General features: G+C 43.9%; 1 protein-coding gene across 1 annotated transcript in view; it reads left to right on the top strand.

The window, feature by feature from the left end:
* The window catches only part of LOC134840527 (coiled-coil domain-containing protein 13-like), a 213220-nt gene that overhangs the window by 277 nt on the left and 193014 nt on the right, over positions 1–19929 (top strand). The window lies entirely within an intron of this gene.

The following is a 19929-nucleotide window of genomic DNA, read 5'->3' on the forward strand; positions in this document are numbered from 1 at the left end:
ATTGATAAGGACTATTATTTTAATGATAAAAATGAAGATTTTAGGTGTGTATATTTTGATTTTGAAAAAGCATTCGACAGTGTTTCACACAACAGATTATTTTTTAACCAATGGAGTTCTGCAAGTGTGTATTCTAGGCCCGATTTTACTTTCAATACTCATAAAAGATATGCCAGAGCGAGTTCTCTCTTCGCTTTGCTATCTGTTCGCTGCTGATTTAAAACTTCTTTCAATTTCATCTTCGATCAATTTTCAAAACGATATTGACAACGTTTATCAATGGTCTGTCGAAAATGGTCTTATAATCCATCCAGATAAAACAAATTTATTTGCAACATGCCACACGAGTACTTTCTTAACAGTCTAGTTATTGAACGTGTACCTTCTATAAAAAACCTTGGCTTATTTGTAACACCAAATCTCTCCTGGACCGAACACGTTAACATTAAATCTGGTAAAGCTCTGCGTTGCTTCTTCAGTTTAAAACGCAACATCTCATATAACACTCCAGTGATTACAAAACTTCAACTCTATATAACATGTGTCAGAAAAACTCTTCTTTTTAATTCATGCATATGGCAACCAAACATTGCTTCTCTTCGAAAAATGGAAAATGTACAACGCAAAGCAATAAAGTAGATTTGTGGATTAAATGAGTACAAAATATCTATTGTGTCTATTAATTTTTTTACCTATCTGCTATCAGCTTATCTACTCGGATCTTGTTTTATTCGGCAACATCTTACAAAACAATTACGATATCAAACTTGAGAATAATGTAAGTTTTTATTTTCCTAGACCTGGCAATCGCGCTGCACACAGGATTTTGTTCGATGTTCCGAAAGTGTGCAAAACTTCAACATGGGGGACATACTTTATCCGGACAACTGCTAATGCCAACATTGTGTCAGCAAAATATGGGATTGACCTTGGCCAGGAGAAACTCGCCAGTGCAAAGAGAAAACTCCGTGAATCCTTTTTAAATTTATCGATATCAGATTTCAACCCTGAAAACTCATGTACCTTTTTTTTATCAATTGTCGCTGTTTAACCTGTAGATTTTAATGCTCATACTTGTATCTCTGCCACCTTTACAGGGAATGAACACTTTTAGTAGTAGAAGTAGTAGTAGTAGTAGTAGTAGTAGTAGTAGTAGTAGTAGTAGTAGTAGTAGTAGTTTCAGTGTCTTGCAACACGTCGGTGGCCATTCTGACGCTGTTAGAGGCAGCCCCCAACGCCTCTGCTCCTCTATCTTTGTTTACAACAAGGTAGAGGGTCCACATTAGTCTCCCTATTCCTACAGAAGCTGTTCTGGAGGCATAACGTCACATTTTTATCCAGGTTTTTCTTCAACTTCTCTTCTCTTTCTCCCGTCACACTCACTTGTTCTGGACGTTCTTCTCACTGCGGTAGTCACTGCATTCCGATGGGTTACGAAAGCTCGCTTCAAAGCTCCTGCTCAAATTTCCAGCTGATAAGCGTCCTCGTACTCCTCACACCCACCGCTACGAAGTGTACTGTGTATCGGCTTTTGCACTTCGGAGCCAACGTCAATCCCACTAGGTATCGCGCTCCCGACGGTCTGCGATAAGTTTCACTCTGCCGGATGCTCATTTTTGCCTCAATCGCTTCTCCCATTTTCCAATATATTTCTGTTCGGTTTGCAACACTCCCGGAAACACGTCAGTGCTGATGGCCCTGACCATCTCATGATTTTGTTCTAGATTCAATGGTGACTCTAAAGAACCAAACATGCTGTAAAGTCCTAGTGCAGTCACCAGATTCACCTCAGTTCCTCCGTGGTAATCTGCAATCAATTCGAATTCCGTTTTTGCCTTCTTTATTATATTTCCGTACATTACTGACAATTGCTTGTGTTGCTTTGCCAAGGTCTTTGCACAATCGAGACCTCCACACATATGACCTTCAAGTCCACAGACGTTTGCTAGACAGCTAGCAGGTGTAACCCAGTCCTCTGGTCCCTAACCAGGCAACTCCACATTGTTCTCTTTGTCGTTCTTGGAGGCTGTCGTCATCAATTAATAAATGATGTTCAGGTCACGCAAGTTACAGTCTGAATTCAACTCCCTTTACACATCCTGTGTCGCGTGCACTATCGAATCAGCATTAGGACTCGGACACCATGATGGTTTCATCAATTCCCACACCACCAATAGGCTCGTTCTCAGTAATTCATCCGAGAATCCCGATCCAAATTCCACTCGGTTATCAGATTTTGGCACTGAAGGTGCAGTCACCTTTTCTTCCAACACACGTCGTACCAATTTATCCTGCTGATTGGCAGCGCTTCTTATCGTTGCCATTCGTGACAGCCATAATCTAAGCAACACTGCTTGCTCGTAATCAAAGAAACAATCACGTATGTTTTCATTGATGAATGGGTTGTATGCCATCCCTACGATTCCAGACACGTAATTATATTATTTCTTCCTAATCGGTCCGCACTACTCACTGGATTTCGTTAGTGCTTCCATTGACTCTTTTGTGAGCCTCAGCTTTTTATTTGAGAAACTTCGTATTTCATCGAGCTTCTTCATTGGTTTCAGTTCTGCAGGCTCCTTTATATTTACTCGCATCGGTTTGCTCTGATGTATGTCTATCAGCGCTTGTAAGAGCAAGGTTTTCGCTTGATCACTACCTTCTCTCAGCATCTTGGCACCTATATTCAACGCTGGCACTGATATTTGTTCTATCATGAATCGGACGAATCAGAGAGCGTCTCTCCGTTTCGCACACGCTACTGCCGCTCCTTCATGGGACATGAGGTCTCTTAAACTTGTCATCAAAAGCACCTTATCTTCCTTTGATCTTTTCTTTTCATCTGAGTCATATTCCTCCATTGTCAATCCAGTCATGCACCAAGCAAATCTAAGTTGTAGGTCAGTTCTGACGTAAGGTACCGCTATCAGAGCGTGTATTTTCGGAGTGGTTCTCATCTCTTCTTCAAAGTGACGTATTACCACCGCTATCCGCGGTAAGTTCACCAACTGGTATATCGTTTCTGCGAGCGGCTCAGAAGAGACCAACGTTCCGTACGCCCTGTGTTTAATCGTCGTGCCTTGTATCATCTCCTCCAGATAACCTTCCATGGCGCCTTTGTCTTCTAGAGCGAATCGGTGTCCTCTAGCCGAGTTTCTGCACTCCATCCTCTCCATGTATGCATCAGCGGGCTCGTCGATCAATACGGCTTCCGATAATGTCAATCGGTTATGCTCCACCGGGATCAGCTGTCCTATGACGCTTCCCTTTCCATGGTTCAAGCACGATGGTCTGAAATCTCGTAGGGTACTTTGCCCACACTGGCTAAGTATTTCCATCTCTAATGTCGCTCCAGTCAGAGTGCGGTCACTCCTCTTGGTTTTGTAACTGGCTGATCTCAATCCTGCCATGAGGATGGGTGGCACTTCTTCGACTCTCCGTGACTTCTTCGACCCGCTTTCGTTTGGCTGAGTTGACAGCTTTTACTGAGATCTCAGAGTTCACTTCCCCTTCCCAGTGTTTCATTTTGTCAATCAATATTTTCGATCGTATCGTGCCTTTTCAAGTTCTGGACAGGTATACTACTTCGATGCTGCCTTTCTGCTGCATTGGCTTTATAGGAGAAATAACTTCATTTTCGTCAGTGGCCGAATCGATCAACAACTTGATCAGTCTCCCTTCGCATTCATCCAATTTATCGAGAATCTCTCGCATCAATGGTCTGTTGAGACCTGTTTTCATTACAGACTAGGTCCCGTAGCACTGAACTACCGTCCAGACCTCTTCCATGAAGGCAACTCTGTCAATATTACACCCTGTTCTAATCTCATGGTCCCTGTGGTGAACTTCCCACTCTTCTTCGGGCAATGTTCCCAAGAAAGGTACTCGGGCAGAGCCTTCTATTCTTCTCCTCCGTGGTGACTCCGTCAAAAGTTTCGTTTCGATAGTTTTCGACTTACCAGCAGAGCTGCTCTCCGCTAAATTTCGGCTGATATTCATGAAGGCTGGCGGAGGTTCCAGCGTGGAAGTTTCATCTTCCGCTGGTTCAGTCGTCCCTTGTAACGTTTCTGTCCTGATCTCATGGTTGTCTAGGAAATTGAAGTCTAGGCTAGGCACTCCACCTGTCGAAGCCTTATCGTTGTCTTTTCCCGCTCGATCGGGATCCTGCTGCATGGGTTCTTCCGATCGACGTTCTTCTCCCTCCTTATCGCCTCGCTTCTGATTCGTACTTGAACTCGAAGGCCCTTGCTCCTCATTCCTCATCTCGTCCGGAAACTTTGGCACAACTAGCCTGCCAGCTGATTTATCTTCCTGTTCTCCTAGATTTATCGTGTTCTCTTCACAGCCGCAGGGCGATAGTGCAGTTCTAACCAACAGTTTCCAGCTCATCGCCAATTCTGGTTTCACGCTCATTACGATTAGCGTGGCTTCTCGCAAGTCCGCCGTGCCTCTCATGACCGTTGGTGCCAGGTTCGATTTCTTCCACTCTTCCTCAAATCTTCCAGGCTTCGGAGTGGCTGCATTACTCATTTGTCTCCTCGTCGACTCATCCGTGTGTACAAACTGACAAACTGCGTGTATAGCAGCACAGCAGCGTTTCTGCCCACGAAGCACAGGTCCATCGTTTCAGAGAACTTCGCCATTCTCTTTTCATTAGTTTCAAGGGCTCTTAACCTGGGAGTTTGTACTACGGAGTCTGCTCCGAGCAACATCCTCCTGATCAACGGGAATTCAGGTATTTCTTCTGACAGCTTTCTGTAATTGTCTCAACCCTTCGTTTCTTCTTTAACTTTTTAGTATGAAGCAACTAAACAAGGAAATCTTGTTATTTTGCCGTTCGTCTTGTCGTACGGCCTCAAACTCCAGAGTTTCGGAAACACTTCAATGTGCCTTCTCTCTACTTCACCCATTCTGTCACGAAAGTGATCATCAAAGTTTATTGCCGTCATCGCTGGCTCTGCTATCTTCGCGAACAAAAAATCCTCACTCATCAACTCGGGTAGCACGCTTTGTTCATACAAATTAAGTGCGCTCCTGTCCACTGCCGAAATGAGGTTCAGCTGCTGCACCGACCTTCTATATGCTTCCACCTTAACGTCAGGGAACGCGAATGTTGCCGCAGGGCCGTATATCACTGTCACAAATTCAGTGGTTCCTCTGATCAACGCTAAGGGATCAGTCCTCATAGCTGAGCTCAAGTTGGTCAATAGGGACATGCCTCCTGCATGACGTCGCACATCTTCTTCTTTTCCAATCTTCCTGTCTTCTCCTACTCCAAAGCGATTCTGCTGTAGGAGATACTGAATCAGAGTGTGTCTCAGTTTTCTTACTTTAGTCCATGAGTCCGTGGATCTTTTCATATCGAACTTCTTTACGTTTTCTTTGATTTGCTCGGGGTAAAGGGTCAAATTCATCAGCCCTTCCAAGTTCCCATGCGTAACCGCAATCAACGTCAGAAGTCCGTTCAGTCGTTGATTCTGCACTCCCTCGGTGAGCAGTATCACCGGTCCTTTGACAAAATTTTCTGATCTGAACGTCCCAAACAATGCCAGGTCGCTACTAACGACAATTCAGCAACCGCTTTAAGGAATTTGCTTATCAGGTAACGAGAGAGGGCGGCCCATCCTAAACCCAGCCCCTCCAGGATACTGTTGGTCCTGTCGAAGCCTTCTTCTCCTCTCTTATTCTGCGTCCAGAAAGCTTCAAGTGCTATTTGGCAGATTCAATTCACAAATTCGGCTGGCTTTTCCTCTGCATTTTCTGCTAAGTTTAACTCCTTCAACAGGTAGGCGTGATTGTTTGTGATCATCGCTGGGCCTCGCTCGAAAGCGTCCGTGCCCAATGCTGCTACTAGAGAGTCAAGTGCAGCCATTTTTTGGCCTCTTGCTGCGTGCACAAAACTATTGCTTCCAAGTGAGCTTTCGTCTCTTTGGAGTTCTGTCTTTTCTCTCCTTCTTCTTTAATCTCCATTCACCTGAACTACAAGTCAATGGACAAAGACACTATCACTCGATGATCGTCGTTTATTCCTGGCTTCAAATTGAGCTGCCTGGACAGTTCCAACCCCAACACTCCATCCAATACCAGCATGAGTAGCGAATAATCTTTAAACCCTCTCATATTGTTTGATATATCCGACCATACTGCCGGTAATTCTGCCCTAAGTGGCCTCGAGTTTTTCGCTTTCACTTCGCGGTTCGGGGCAGGTATGATCATATCACACTTCCCTTCTGAGAGCAGTGCCACCATTGCGTACGCAAACTTCAATCCATCCGGGATATGTGCATATCCCGGAGACAACGCAAATGCTCCTTCTTTCCATTATCTCGCCCATTGATTCTAGAATATCTTTTTTTGCTGGCCACTCTGCATCTTTCGCCATTGTAGGCTCTCTGAGTCTGCTCAGGAAACCCCTACTACGGAAGTGATCGTTTATGCCGGCTAACACTATTGTAATCGAGTTCATTTCAGTTTGTCGATGGACCCCGATTGTCATTGATGCAGACTGCATCAAATCCATGTCGTTTGCCGCCAGCATTATCACTTCAGGCCAAAACAAGGACTTAGAAGTATGGGCTACCGTTACCCCGAGCAGGATGGACCGCACTCTCTTGTTACCTGATAAGCGAATTCTTTAAAGCGGTTACTGAATTGTCGATAGTAGTGATCCTGGCATTGTTTGGGACGTTCGGATCAGAAAATTTTGTCGAAGGCCCGGTGATACTGCTCACCGAGGGAGTGCATAATCAACGACTGGACGGACTTCTGACGTTGATTGCGGTTACGGATGGGAACTTGGGAGGGCTGACGAATTTGACCCGTTACCCCTTCTTGGGCTACTTGTATTGGAGAAGCCCTTTCTTTCACGTGAGATGGAGGCGCCTGCTCTTTTTTAAACATCTTGACATGTTGGAATATTGGTGCTCTAAGTGTCAGAAATCTTCCTGGCCTCTCTTCTCAATTCTACTCGTCATGGTGCATTCTTACGTCCTGCAAGGGTCTGGCATTTACTGGACCCATGGTGTTATTTGAGGGCAGTCCCTCAAGGTCAGCAAATCTTAATGCCGTTGTGGAGCTAAAGTTGGTATCGGCTGCTGTCAACCAGTCCACTCCCACAATCGAGTATAGTCCGTTCACGGAGAGTTTTGCCCCATTCAGCATCCTCATCGCATCGGCTGCAAATTTCACCGCTTGAAGGTTCAATTTCGTCATCAGGTCTTGTTTATAGACGTGCCAGGGAGAAGGTATTCAATCTCCAACTCATCCAATCGTTCCCGGAAGACACGATTCATCCAGCCTTGTCCCTCTATATTGTCGAAATGAATTCCATCAGTGATGAATCTGGCGTGATCCATAGCTCTCAGCTCATGTTCTTAATGCATCAAGATCATTCGTCCAGCATTGTGACTCGCCAGATTTGGCACGATGTTGTTCCATCTGATGACTCTTTCATTGTGTCTTCTACCTGTTGACGATAGCGTTTTCGTGCTCATTGGTATGGTGCAGACGGTCAGTACCGCGCACTGAAACTTCTGCCATATCGTGGTAAATAGGCATACCTTCATCGATTCCCACTGAGCTTCATCCTCGTCCGAGCTCCTAGACACATTGTTCGTGCCTAACAGAATCATTATGTCCAGAATTCTTCCTGGGTTCATCATTCAATATAATTGGACTATTGTTGCGCCTCCAAAGGCCATTACCTTAGTGATCCATGAGGTTCTTAATTTCTGCAGAACTCTCGCCAGACTATCGCCCAATATCAAATAAGACGTCCCGAGTGGCGGTTGCTGCATGTTCATTGCTGGACTCCACGTCGATCGGTTGAAACTTGCTTGCATCTCCGTTACTGGAACTTCTGTGAAGTTGTTCTTAAACTGGCCGTTCTTCTGAACGTCAATTACGCGAGACACTTTCTTCATAGGCATTACCCTTATCTTCCTATCAGGGACTTTTGAGGTCTCTGTTGGTTTCGTCGAGGCAACAGCTCCCGTTCTCTTCAGTATTTCCGACGAGAGCTCCACTCTTCCTGTATCGTCAATCGTTCCATAGGGTGCGTCACCTCGGAACCTGTCACATTCATTTTGGCTACAAGTCGTCCAGCAGTTTCTATAGGCTTTTTCACAGTTTGCTCTACGACTGGATCACCTAGGGTGTCACTTGGATCCGGGATTGCCACTCTGCCGGCTGCTGTTGGAATTCACTCTTCCGTTGTATGGCACAGTTCGCGAGGCGTTAGAAGCTCCATCGGGGACTGCCCACGAGGAACATCCCTTGCAGGTATTGTTCTTTCTACTGCTGTCGTTAATGCCTGTCATTCCGATCGCTCCTTATACTCTTGACTCAAGCCTTCTATCTCCTCGCCCAGCTTCTTATTTCACTCCTTAAACAATCTCCTCCGCATGTCTTCGTCTTCTTCACTTCTGAGCAAGGCTTCTTTCACTCGCTCTAGTTCGTCTTTCATTTCCTTCAGATCTTTCATTGTCTCGTTCGTCTGGACTTCCTCCTCTACTCTCGGCCGTTTTGGTGGCACAGCTGCTCTCAGTTGTGAACTAGACGAGGCTGCCTCGCTATTCATTTCCTCATGCATCCTTCTCAGTCGAGGCCTAGGAGTGGTCGGAAGAGGCATATCACCTGGCTGGTAGGTCCTGGAACTTCCCAATCCAGGCTCGTTCGCCAAGTCACTTCCTGAGAGAGCCCCGTTTCTCCATCTCATAACCCTCATGTTTGGGTGGTCTAGTACACCCTGCTGTCCATAAGCGGCCATCAATAAGACTTCTGTGGGACGGTCCCCACGGTTGCCGTGCCCTAAGATGTTTATTAAGGCCGCCAGCAGCATGACTACCCCTGGGTCCTCCAGAGCGAAGTCTCGATCCATGAGTCGGCGATAGATCGCATCTATCATCGGTCCTACATTGGCCTCCGCTAGGTCCATCAGCTCATTCAATTCAAAGTTATCCATTTCGTATGATTCGGTTTGATTATCAGTTTGTGCAATTGAAATCTGATGAATAATTAAAGGATCAACCAGGATCTAGAAAAGAGGTCACGAGTATCACATTTGCCAACATTACTCCAGATTTGCGTTAAAACTGATTTAAAATAGTCAGATAAAAAGATTTTGAATTGAAATATTTTGAAATCAGTTCATTTCTAAAGTCTTGCAGTTTTGACCTAAGAATGGACAGTCCAAACTTTGAATCTATTGCTAAGATCATCTTTCGGTCATTCGTGGTCACTAACCCATCCACACCTAAAGCCCTAATAACATAACACATAACATATCACATATAACATAACACATCCTACATCCAAGCTACACTCAGCCTATACTCAATTAGTATTTCTTATGTAAGAACAATTGTATGTTAGTATCAGAAAAGGTTACGTGTTTCAGTGCATACACCTCCCGTGGATGTAGTCGTCCTCGGTTTGAGTCGTATATCGGAGGCGAGAGTTCTTTCACCTCCCTCTCCCAGGGAAGTCTCTTAGTCTCGTCAAGGTCAAAACTAAGTCTTCGGGATCCACATGCTGCTTCTCTGTCGCCCTCGTCACCAAGAAGCATAGGTACTTTCCTCGTACTTGCGAAGCCGCCGGAGGCAAGGCTGCTACAACTTCTATTCCTGGTCCACAGGAATTCTACGTTTTTATATTCTCTCTTAAAATCTGCTGCTAACGCTGTCCTTAAGCTCATGTCCGCTGTGATCGCTATCGCACATATCCTATTTGTAAGTATAAAATCGCTATCTGTTAGTATTATGCTACTCAAGTATCCAATTTCCAAGTTAAAGTATGACTCTACTACTCTACCTATGTCTGGTTTCTTAGGATCCTCGCCTGTTTCTGCTTCTAGGTCACCTGTTTCTCTTGCTATGTTCGATTTTTTAAATTAAATTCATTGTGGGTAAGTCCTACCCCCACTCTCCGGACAAAGAAAACCGTCGACGTCCCCGTCGATCGCATACCAGATTGTGCCATTTTGCCAGACTGGCACAGCGCAACCTTCTGGCGAAACACGAATTAGCGAAAAAAGGCCTCAACCGCGAAAAAGTGCTGCGAAAGAGGGTAGAAATATTCTAGAAATTTCTATTTTCAAAATTTCGATTGTCAAGTGGATATTTCTCAGAAATACAAAAAAAGGTCATTTTGACTGAAAAAGGTGAAAAAGTCAGAACAACAGCAAATATAGTGGAAAACAGTCGCACGTTAACACAGAAAAACGAAGCCTCTTATCGTGAGAGGGCGGCCCATCCTAAACCCAGCCCCTCCAGGATACTGTTGGTCCTGTCGAAGCCTTCTTCTCCTCTCTTATTCTGCGTCCAGAAAGCTTCAAGTGCTATTTGGCAGATTCAATTCGCAAATTCGGCTGGCTTTTCCTCTGCATTTTCTGCTAAGTTTAACTCCTTCAACAGGTAGGCGTGATTGTTTGTGATCATCGCTGGGCCTCGCTCGAAAGCGTCCGTGCCCAATGCTGCTACTAGAGAGTCAAGTGCAGCCATTTTTTGGCCTCTGGCTGCGTGCACAAAACTATTGCTTCCAAGTGAGCTTTCGTCTCTTTGGAGTTCTGTCTTTTCTCTCCTTCTTCTTTAATCTCCATTCACCTGAACTACAAGTCAATGGACAAAGCCACTATCACTCGATGATCGTCGTTTATTCCTGGCTTCAAATTGAGCTGCCTGGACAGTTCCAACCCCAACACTCCATCCAATACCAGCATGAGTAGCGAATAATCTTTAAACCCTCTCATATTGTTTGATATATCCGACCATACTGCCGGTAATTCTGCCCTAAGTGGCCTCGAGTTTTTCGCTTTCACTTCGCGGTTCGGGGCAGGTATGATCATATCACACTTCCCTTCTGAGAGCAGTGCCACCATTGCGTACGCAAACTTCAATCCATCCGGGATATGTGCATATCCCGGAGACAACGCAAATGCTCCTTCTTTCCATTATCTCGCCCATTGATTCTAGAATATCTTTTTTTGCTGGCCACTCTGCATCTTTCGCCATTGTAGGCTCTCTGAGTCTGCTCAGGAAACCCCTACTACGGAAGTGATCGTTTATGCCGGCTAACACTATTGTAATCGAGTTCATTTCAGTTTGTCGATGGACCCCGATTGTCATTGATGCAGACTGCATCAAATCCATGTCGTTTGCCGCCAGCATTATCACTTCAGGCCAAAACAAGGACTTAGAAGTATGGGCTACCGTTACCCCGAGCAGGATGGACCGCACTCTCTTGTTACCTGATAAGCGAATTCTTTAAAGCGGTTACTGAATTGTCGATAGTAGTGATCCTGGCATTGTTTGGGACGTTCGGATCAGAAAATTTTGTCGAAGGCCCGGTGATACTGCTCACCGAGGGAGTGCATAATCAACGACTGGACGGACTTCTGACGTTGATTGCGGTTACGCATGGGAACTTGGGAGGGCTGACGAATTTGACCCGTTACCCCTTCTTGGGCTACTTGTATTGGAGAAGCCCTTTCTTTCACGTGAGATGGAGGCGCCTGCTCTTTTTTAAACATCTTGACATGTTGGAATATTGGTGCTCTAAGTGTCAGAAATCTTCCTGGCCTCTCTTCTCAATTCTACTCGTCATGGTGCATTCTTACGTCCTGCAAGGGTCTGGCATTTACTGGACCCATGGTGTTATTTGAGGGCAGTCCCTCAAGGTCAGCAAATCTTAATGCCGTTGTGGAGCTAAAGTTGGTATCGGCTGCTGTCAACCAGTCCACTCCCACAATCGAGTATAGTCCGTTCACGGAGAGTTTTGCCCCATTCAGCATCCTCATCGCATCGGCTGCAAATTTCACCGCTTGAAGGTTCAATTTCGTCATCAGGTCTTGTTTATAGACGTGCCAGGGAGAAGGTATTCAATCTCCAACTCATCCAATCGTTCCCGGAAGACACGATTCATCCAGCCTTGTCCCTCTATATTGTCGAAATGAATTCCATCAGTGATGAATCTGGCGTGATCCATAGCTCTCAGCTCATGTTCTTAATGCATCAAGATCATTCGTCCAGCATTGTGACTCGCCAGATTTGGCACGATGTTGTTCCATCTGATGACTCTTTCATTGTGTCTTCTGCCTGTTGACGATAGCGTTTTCGTGCTCATTGGTATGGTGCAGACGGTCAGTACCGCGCACTGAAACTTCTGCCATATCGTGGTAAATAGGCATACCTTCATCGATTCCCACTGAGCTTCATCCTCGTCCGAGCTCCTAGACACATTGTTCGTGCCTAACAGAATCATTATGTCCAGAATTCTTCCTGGGTTCATCATTCAATATAATTGGACTATTGTTGCGCCTCCAAAGGCCATTACCTTAGTGATCCATGAGGTTCTTAATTTCTGCAGAACTCTCGCCAGACTATCGCCCAATATCAAATAAGACGTCCCGAGTGGCGGTTGCTGCATGTTCATTGCTGGACTCCACGTCGATCGGTTGAAACTTGCTTGCATCTCCGTTACTGGAACTTCTGTGAAGTTGTTCTTAAACTGGCCGTTCTTCTGAACGTCAATTACGCGAGACACTTTCTTCATAGGCATTACCCTTATCTTCCTATCAGGGACTTTTGAGGTCTCTGTTGGTTTCGTCGAGGCAACAGCTCCCGTTCTCTTCAGTATTTCCGACGAGAGCTCCACTCTTCCTGTATCGTCAATCGTTCCATAGGGTGCGTCACCTCGGAACCTGTCACATTCATTTTGGCTACAAGTCGTCCAGCAGTTTCTATAGGCTTTTTCACAGTTTGCTCTACGACTGGATCACCTAGGGTGTCACTTGGATCCGGGATTGCCACTCTGCCGGCTGCTGTTGGAATTCACTCTTCCGTTGTATGGCACAGTTCGCGAGGCGTTAGAAGCTCCATCGGGGACTGCCCACGAGGAACATCCCTTGCAGGTATTGTTCTTTCTACTGCTGTCGTTAATGCCTGTCATTCCGATCGCTCCTTATACTCTTGACTCAAGCCTTCTATCTCCTCGCCCAGCTTCTTATTTCACTCCTTAAACAATCTCCTCCGCATGTCTTCGTCTTCTTCACTTCTGAGCAAGGCTTCTTTCACTCGCTCTAGTTCGCCTTTCATTTCCTTCAGATCTTTCATTGTCTCGTTCGTCTGGACTTCCTCCTCTACTCTCGGCCGTTTTGGTGGCACAGCTGCTCTCAGTTGTGAACTAGACGAGGCTGCCTCGTTATTCATTTCCTCATGCATCCTTCTCAGTCGAGGCCTAGGAGTGGTCGGAAGAGGCATATCACCTGGCTGGTAGGTCCTGGAACTTCCCAATCCAGGCTCGTTCGCCAAGTCACTTCCTGAGAGAGCCCCGTTTCTCCATCTCATAACCCTCATGTTTGGGTGGTCTAGTACACCCTGCTGTCCATAAGCGGCCATCAATAAGACTTCTGTGGGACGGTCCCCACGGTTGCCGTGCCCTAAGATGTTTATTAAGGCCGCCAGCAGCATGACTACCCCTGGGTCCTCCAGAGCGAAGTCTCGATCCATGAGTCGGCGATAGATCGCATCTATCATCGGTCCTACATTGGCCTCCGCTAGGTCCATCAGCTCATTCAATTCAAAGTTATCCATTTCGTATGATTCGGTTTAATTATCAGTTTGTGCAATTGAAATCTGATGAATAATTAAAGGATCAACCAGGATCTAGAAAAGAGGTCACGAGTATCACATTTGCCAACATTACTCCAGATTTGCGTTAAAACTGATTTAAAATAGTCAGATAAAAAGATTTTGAGTTGAAATATTTTGAAATCAGTTCATTTCTAAAGTCTTGGAGTTTTGACCTAAGAATGGACAGTCCAAACTTTGAATCTATTGCTAAGATCATCTTTCGGTCATTCGTGGTCACTAACCCATCCACACCTAAAGCCCTAATAACATAACACATAACATATCACATATAACATAACACATCCTACATCCAAGCTACACTCAGCCTATACTCAATTAGTATTTCTTATGTAAGAACAATTGTATGTTAGTATCAGAAAAGGTTACGTGTTTCAGTGCATACACCTCCCGTGGATGTAGTCGTCCTCGGTTTGAGTCGTATATCGGAGGCGAGAGTTCTTTCACCTCCCTCTCCCAGGGAAGTCTCTTAGTCTCGTCAAGGTCAAAACTAAGTCTTCGGGATCCACATGCTGCTTCTCTGTCGCCCTCGTCACCAAGAAGCATAGGTACTTTCCTCGTACTTGCGAAGCCGCCGGAGGCAAGGCTGCTACAACTTCTATTCCTGGTCCACAGGAATTCTACGTTTTTATATTCTCTCTTAAAATCTGCTGCTAACGCTGTCCTTAAGCTCATGTCCGCTGTGATCGCTATCGCACATATCCTATTTGTAAGTATAAAATCGCTATCTGTTATTATTATGCTACTCAAGTATCCAATTGCCAAGTTAAAGTATGACTCTACTACTCTACCTATGTCTGGTTTCTTAGGATCCTCGCCTGTTTCTGCTTCTAGGTCACCTGTTTCTCTTGCTATGTTCGATTTTTTAAATTAAATTCATTGTGGGTAAGTCCTACCCCCACTCTCCGGACAAAGAAAACCGTCGACGTCCCCGTCGATCGCATACCAGATTGTGCCATTTTGCCAGACTGGCACAGCGCAACCTTCTGGCGAAACACGAATTAGCGAAAAAAGGCCTCAACCGCGAAAAAGTGCTGCGAAAGAGGGTAGAAATATTCTAGAAATTTCTATTTTCAAAATTTCGATTGTCAAGTGGATATTTCTCAGAAATACAAAAAAAGGTCATTTTGACTGAAAAAGGTGAAAAAGTCAGAACAACAGCAAATGTAGTGGAAAACAGTCGCACGTTAACACAGAAAAACGAAGCCTCTTATCGTGACGATCACGCACGATAAGACCCTTAGCAGAAGAAGATAGTGGGAAAGGAGGCTTCAATGGGGAATTAGTGGAGAGCAGTACCCTCCCGTGCCACGAATTTGGAGTGATAACGACGTTATCTCGAGGAAAACACGGAAGCGGAGGCTCGGTCCCCCAGAGACTGCTATATGGTGAAAGACTATAGTAAACTAACTTTTTAGCTACTCTGATGCCATAGAACTTTGAATTAACACCGGTATTGTTTGATTTTTTAGAATATGAGTAGCTAAGAAGAGGAAAGGGTCAATCCATCTCCAATGGATTTAATATAGAACTGTCACCAAAAATATAATAAAGTAGGATATTCGAGCCGTGTTTTTAATAGCAATCACGTAGTCTGAGGATCCGAGACTCAGCTATGTGGTTGTGTTCGCATGTAAACGAAAGCTGATCAAAAGTCGTTTGACTGATGGCCTAAGATTAGTAACTTTTTACTTAGCCCTAAACAGACCAGAAAATCAACTGGCAAGGTCGAGACGGTGAAAAACGAGTAGAATTAAGTCAACTGACGCCTGCTAGTTGTTAATAGGTACTTTTTCTACGCGCCGTCGCTGTGTAGTATTTGGGCGAATGTTACAGATTTTAAGTTGAGGTTGGACGCAGGAATGAGTAATTGCCCTTCCTGGGCTGCCCAGGAAGGATCATCACTGTCTTTTTTTATGTATTTCATGTTCTCATGGTCTACGTCTTGAATCGTGACACTGGTCTCCATTGGGTCCGATGTCATTTCGTTCAGCCACTCCAAGACGCGCAGGTTCGTCAATTCTTGATGGGCGCGTGCCCCCTATATAAACCCATTGAGAGTGGTAGGGGCCCCCTCGGAACATTAGCATTTGGTCAGTTTAACGTTCCTACTTTTTTTTAAAAAATTTAGTCGGGTGCTCAAAAACTACCCGCTAGATTTCCCTAGATTTTTGCATGCGACCCTAGAATCCTGAAATAATGGCAGTTTGTCGATGCCACTCTTTGATAGTTTCATTTTTGAGATGGGTTTTGGTCATTTTTGCCCTTTTCCCCATGACCCCAAAAATTTTCTTCATTTTTCTCTAATTCAGCAACTTTTTCGGCGTTGGTCACGAAGAACTTTCTAATAGTGCCTAAAAATTGTGGTATGAGGCTTTAAACAATTTGGCATATTTTTTTTGCTTTCGGGGAAATTATAAATTTCACTTTTTAAGACGGTCATCAAAGGTTCGAAAATTGAAAAATTTTGTTAGATGAAAATAATGGATTCTGATTTGAAAAATGAGTCTCCCGTTGGGAAATATGTAAAACAAAGGGGCAAAAACGCTGAAAACTTCCTTTTTTTTTAAGTTTTTTGCTTTTTTAATTTTCTTATCTGGTCGTTTAACCGAAATTTGTAGTAAAAAAAAAATTTTTAATTCAGATTTGTTTTACATTAGCTTCTGTACTTTAGGTCATATATAGCCAGATGGAAAGCTTGAAGTATTAACATTCACTTTGAGCTGTCGCAAATTTTCATGATTTTTTGTGAAAGATATCGAATTTGCTGAAAGTAATACGAAAAAAAACCTGGAAAAAAGTCAAAAGGGCCCAGTAGAGGAGCATCCGACTCGAAAGCATCCAAAAAATGGAAATAAAAAATCGCTGTTGTTTTTTAAGCCATCATGTACAGTTGTGACTGAGCATTATCATTGCGCCCGAAGGGCATTATATTTGCGCCCGTTTTGACTGAGCATGTACAGTTTAGCATTGCGCCCGTTTTGCATTATAATTGCGCCATGTACAGTGCGCCATGACTGAGCATTATAGTGCGCCATGACTGAGCATTATAGTGCGCCATGATACAGTGCGCCATGACTGAGCCATGTACAGTGCGCCATGACAGTGCGCCATGACTGAGCATGTACAGTGCGCCATGACTGCGCCATGTACAGTGCGCCATGACTGAGCCATGTATAATTGCGCCATGACTGAGCATTATAATTGCGCCATGTACAGTTTTGACTGAGCATTATAATTGCGTCCGTTTTGACTGAGCATTATAATATGCGCACACTCAAAATTGCCGGAGTGTGCGCATATTATGATTAAACTGATTAAACTGTTTTAATATTATGATTGAAAACTGATAGAACAAATCGAAAAAAAACAAACCTCATTAACTCCTTAAATAAAACAGATAAATACGCAATCGACCTGGCCTCTGAAAAGGGAGCCTCTAACTGGCTCAATGCTCTACCACTGAGCAGATACAACTTCAACCTGAATAAATCAGAGTTCAGAGATGGTATTTACTTAAGATACGGATGGGAACCAACCAAAACCCCACTCACATGTGCATGTTGTGCTGATTTTAACTTGACACATGCGCTTCACTGTGCAAAGGGTGGTTACACACACATAAGACACAATGAAATTAGAGACACATTCGCCAACCTCATGAACGAGGTTTTGTGACATTCGACCAGAATGTGCCAAAATGCAATCTCTGCAGATTTCGAAATTTTAGCAGTGAACCTTCCGAGTTTTGAAGGATTAACGACGTTATTCGGATGATCAGCAGAACGGTGAAGGTCAGGATATTCCCGTATTTTAAAATTTTAAATTTTCGAAGTGTTGACGTAACATTTCTGAGAAACGTCAGAAACGGCCATTTTGGCAGAAAAGCTAAAAGGAAACAGAACAACATTAGTTGCGATAGCAAGAAGAACAAAAATTGTGATGGAAAAACGACAACGAATCACGGAATTGACAGAGAACGTTCCGAGTTGCAACTATTGTGTCGCTACAATAGTTGCAAGGCCGTTGCGAGCAACGGTGAAGGGTGGAAGACAGCCTTCCGGGTTACGGAGAAGTCAAGTTTAACGTGCTTGATTCAGTGGATTCAAGAATCCGGAAGGGTTTCGGGACTGAGACTTTTATCCTTTTATATAAACTTTTAGCTTCCTGTCATGTCCTGATTTGAATTTAATTAACAACTGGATTCATTTTGATAAGGATGAGAAGCTAGGAGTTGGGGGAAAAGGGTTGATCCATCTTCGATGGAGATGATGATTTTTATCTACTGAACAAAAACAATAGTAATATAATAAAAAGTATTAGCCCTGTTTTTAGGAGTGACCTCGTGGTCTGGGGATACTGAGACCCAGCCATGAGCTCACTATTTCTGCATGTAAGTAAGTTAATTTGAGTGTTTTGACCGAAGCCGAAAGCAGTAACGTTTTTTGTCGACCCGATGTTAGAAAAGACCACCGAAAGTACTGGCTTGGTAGAGACGGTGAAAAGCATATAAAGCTCTGTTTAGACGTTAGCCAGTCGTCTTAGGACTTAGTTTTATTTTCCGTCGATATGTATCTTCCGGGCGAATGTTACATACACGTTTTTATAGGGCTCCTGGGTGTTATTCTTTTTTAACATCATGACCGGCAGAACCGTTAACGAGCACTCCGCGCCGAGCGGATGCTCACATTAACGCCCTTAGAAGGCCTAAACCGCCGGGGCGGAAGGGTAGTTCGGAACGCGGAAGCCTTCCGGATTACCGTGAATAGCTTTTTAACTTAGTTAAGACCGAAAATTCACGAACCAGGAAGGGTGGGGGGATCGGCCATTCCCTCGTTTCCTGAAAGGTTTGTGACCAAAAATACTTAAAAATATATATAAAACCAAACAAAAAGTAGTATAGTACCCAAGAAAAACAAAAAACATAAAAAATAACCGAAAGAACCAAAAACAGTAAAAAAAAAAAAAGTAAAAAATCAGTAGAAATCATCCCCCCAGACAAGATGTGATCCGACTCCCCCCCGTTGTTGTTGATAGATATATTGTTGTTACAGGCATTTATATCAGTCAGGATTGTTACGATCAGTTTTGTAGTCCGTTTGTGAGGCTTGTACTGTAGGGTTATTTGAGCATTTAAGCACGTTAATGATAAATTGCGCTCAATCCGGAAGGGTCAGCTGATTTGCGCTCAATTCGGAAGGGTCTTGGGAGAAGACTGATCCGGCAAGCAGTACAAGGAGCAACAAGAAGGGGCTCAACGACAACAACAATCGACTGTTGGGTATCGTTAACAAGTTTTGTATCCCTTTTGGTACAGAAATTAAGATAGTAATCTGTGGGGGGCTCCTTAATTCGGATATTAAACAAACCCGGAGGGGTATAGTATAACTAATATTATTACTAATATAGCCTATATTAATACTCTTATACCGTTTTTCAGTGAAAAACACAGAAAGCAGACCGCTTTTTAGGGTCAAAATAGCGATATTTTGATCCCCCACAAGTCGCGATTTTTGAGATATCGATATTTTTTGAAACGGAAAAAAGCGCTTAAGTAGTGTGTTACATCGTAACTGCACTACCATAATAGATAGAACCGGTTAAGTATAGTTCGGAAGTGGTTGGAACTATTTTGGAACCAAAAACCGAATTTTCGTGATTTTTGAGAAACCGAAACACTGAAAATTCGGAAATTTTTTTGAAATTTTTGAGTTATAACAGTAAAAATAGTTGTTCAGACAACGTCCACTAGTGAATCTACAAGTTTTAAAACCCGCTACCCGAAAGCCTTCGGGGTTGCAGAGAAATCGAACTTAACGTGTTTGATTTGGTGGATTCATCAATCCGGAGGGGTACAGGTAGCATAGTTTTTTTGCAAATTTTTTCAACTAAAGCGTTTTATATCGGGTCTTTTGCATTGAACTAGAAGAGTATAGGCCTTCTGAGCTCGGATCAATAATTTTTAGGTCGAAAGGACCAGATTTGCGGAAAAAGTTAGGCGGAACCTATAAGAGAGAAATTTCTTGACTTTAGAAAAAAGACGTTTTGGTTAATAACTTTGGAACTACTAGGCATATCGAGTTGATCTTAGTACCGATAAATCAGAAATTAGCTGAGCTTACTGATAGGAACAGAAGTTTTTCGGAAAAGCAAGCGTGAAAAATTTTTGAGGTTGTTTTTAGCAAATTCACCAATTTGGGAGGGTAGCCCCTTCACGTTTTATAAATTTCTTTTAGAAAAGCCCTTATACCCCTACCAAAAGGTAATAGCGATTGAATAAAGT

The sequence above is a fragment of the Symsagittifera roscoffensis genome, chromosome 2 (genome assembly GCF_963678635.1).
Source record: "Symsagittifera roscoffensis chromosome 2, txSymRosc1.1, whole genome shotgun sequence".
Lineage (NCBI taxonomy): Eukaryota > Metazoa > Xenacoelomorpha > Acoela > Convolutidae > Symsagittifera > Symsagittifera roscoffensis.